This window comes from Gavialis gangeticus, unplaced genomic scaffold (genome assembly GCF_001723915.1).
Source record: "Gavialis gangeticus isolate Ggan-Ray unplaced genomic scaffold, GavGan_comp1, whole genome shotgun sequence".
Lineage (NCBI taxonomy): Eukaryota > Metazoa > Chordata > Crocodylia > Gavialidae > Gavialis > Gavialis gangeticus.
Genome location: NW_017729014.1, coordinates 9,386,398 through 9,388,588, shown reverse-complemented (window position 1 = coordinate 9,388,588; position 2,191 = coordinate 9,386,398). Strand labels below are relative to the sequence as shown.

The 2,191-nt window shown below is 39.4% G+C and overlaps 1 long non-coding RNA gene across 1 annotated transcript in view; it reads left to right on the top strand.

Moving 5' to 3' along the window:
- Window positions 1-2,191, top strand: part of LOC109293652 — a 23,403-nt gene that overhangs the window by 15,008 nt on the left and 6,204 nt on the right. The window contains exon 3 of the long non-coding RNA XR_002096356.1: window positions 332-340. This is a non-coding gene — a long non-coding RNA (uncharacterized LOC109293652). The remainder of the gene's footprint in view (window positions 1-331; window positions 341-2,191) is intronic.

Genomic DNA, 2,191 nt, shown 5'->3' with positions numbered 1-2,191 from the left:
TCCATTCTACCTTGCTCTTTGCTGTCACTTGCTATTTAAATGTTCCTTTGCAACAAGTGCAGGGACATGGCTGCTCCACATATCCCAGTGAATTCAGGTCTACCTCCAAATGGCAGAATGAGACCTTACCTCATGGCCTCCAGGATCTTATTATAGATCACATCCCAACTCTCAAACCACTTGTCAGCAAGGATCTCAGATCAGTGAAACCCTCTCTGGTAAGCACCTGTTAGAAAAGGAATAAAGGAGCTGCTAAAAGCCATGTTTCCATGCAACACGACAAAACATACACAAAATTACATTTCTCCTAAATGATCACCCAGGAGAAGAGGCAGAAACTGTTGCCTAGTACAGCTGGATCATTAACAGTCAAACAAAACTCTGTAGGGGGCTTGGAGAGGATTAGTTGCTAACTTTAATGGTGGCTTATCTTTTTATTCCACCCCTGCATCTAATTTTTGTATTCCTTCAGCAAAATTCCCTTTAACAGCCATGGGGGTAAGATTAGGTGCCTATGCTTTGTAGGCAGAATACCCCTCCTCAGAATATTTATTCAACATCTTGCCATCCTCATAATACCTAGTTGTTATTTGCAAATTCCATCACTCTCCTAAGAAAAGATCTAGCTAGCTTCTCTTTTCAGTTATGTCTCCAATCTCCCTGTATCTCCTGGGTTCCCTCCCTCCAGAATTGTTAGTACGTGGTTTGCTACCATAGTGGGTAATCCTGTTTGGAGATAATCTCATGTACATGGTATCCATCCCACAAAGCAGCCTTGATAATAGTTCTCTCACATAGTGTATAAGTAATAAGTAATGGCAACTTCAGGAAGGCTATGTGAGCTTAAGGTCTCAGGACTCCTGTGTTCTGCTCTTGGCTTGACCACAGGTTTTGACCTTGAATAAGCTATTTAGTATGTGCTGTAATTTCTCCAAGTGTAAATGGTCATGATAGTACTCCTCTACCACATAGTGGTGTTATGTGGCTTAACCTAGTAATGCTTATAAAATGTTTTGAGATTCTTGGATTGCAAGAACCACAGAACTGGAAATCATCATTTACATTATTCCAGTCCAAGGTATGGGCCTTGAGTTCTGCTGGCAGGAGAATGGGATGTGCAAAGTCTGCAGAGAATTTTGTGGAGAAATAGAGGATGTCAACCTCCAGCATAGTCAAGCTGGTATGGAAATTCACTCAGAAATGTCAAAGAAAGTAGCTTTTAAAATAGCAAAGCAATATATATAAATGCAAATGTCTGACACTTTAACAGCAAAGTTGAGTTGGTTGGGGTCTATTTTTAATCAAAGGCAAATCAAACAACGCTACAGCAAAGCAAAGATCAGGGTGGTGCCAGTCTCAGTATCACTATATAAATAGTGCTATAAACCTGCCTAGCATTTAACAGAGAAACACAGACTGCATGGTTGCTACTCAGAACAGTTTAAAGTCTAGTGGCTTGATCCTGCTGTCAGGACTACCCAGAATTAATCCATGGGTCCTTCAGCATGGAGGTCCCTACCAGATTGGGGCCCATATGTCCAAGTTCTTATGTCACTAGTATATAGAGTATGTAACCAATACCATGGTCCTGTGCCAGGAGGCCTTCTGAGATCACAACAGTTAATATTAGAGCCTCTTATCTCAAAACCAGGAAAATACATTAATTAAAAACAAACAAACAACGTTACCCGAGGTCTTACAAGGCCTATAAAACCTGTGTTTAATATTCATAATGAGTATCCAAGAATGTCTGATATAACCTTTTTCCATAGCCATCAAGTGTGAAGACTTATGGAAAATTACCATATTTTGTGCATCTGTATTACAAATGGTTCTCCCCTTCCCCATGGAAAACTTCCGATTTTCGGTGCATTGTTGATTTTGTTGTTTAATTAAAAGTATTCTTTTCTGCAAAAGGAAGCCACTTTACAAGAACAGTTTTGTTTAGTAAAAAAAAATCTTTTGCAAATAACATTGACATATGTACTTGACCACTTGTAACACACACACATACACACACACACACACACACACACGACTGAAGAATTTCTAAATGGGTCAAATGTACCATTAATAAAACAGAAACCCATACCATGGCCTTCCCTTACCAATAACAGATCTCCACAAACACAACTAAAAAGGAAACCAACAACTGCATTTATTCAAATCTTACCCACAGCAGACAAAATGA